The sequence below is a fragment of the Lupinus angustifolius genome, chromosome LG11, assembly GCF_001865875.1.
Source record: "Lupinus angustifolius cultivar Tanjil chromosome LG11, LupAngTanjil_v1.0, whole genome shotgun sequence".
Lineage (NCBI taxonomy): Eukaryota > Viridiplantae > Streptophyta > Magnoliopsida > Fabales > Fabaceae > Lupinus > Lupinus angustifolius.
In genome coordinates this window covers 7,380,871-7,381,210 of record NC_032019.1, presented here as the reverse complement: position 1 = coordinate 7,381,210, position 340 = coordinate 7,380,871, and positions in this window count along the sequence as shown.

Below are 340 nucleotides of genomic sequence, written 5' to 3'. Positions count from 1 at the left end.
AAGATAAGGATGAGGATAGGATGAGGATGAGGATAGGATGAGGATGAAGATGAGGATAGGATGAAGATGAGGGTGAGGAGGAGGTTGAGGATGAGGAAATGATTGGGATGAGGAAGAGGATGAGGATGAGAATGAGGATGAGGAGAGGATGAGGATCCGGAAGAGGATGAGGATGAGGATATGACGAGGACGACAATGACGATAGGATGTGGATGAGCACAAGGATGAGGATAGGATGAGGATGAGGATGAGGAAGGGATGAGGATTAGGATGAGGATGCGGATAAGCATCAGGATGAGGATGAGGAAGAGGATGAGGATGAGGATGAGGATGAGGATGA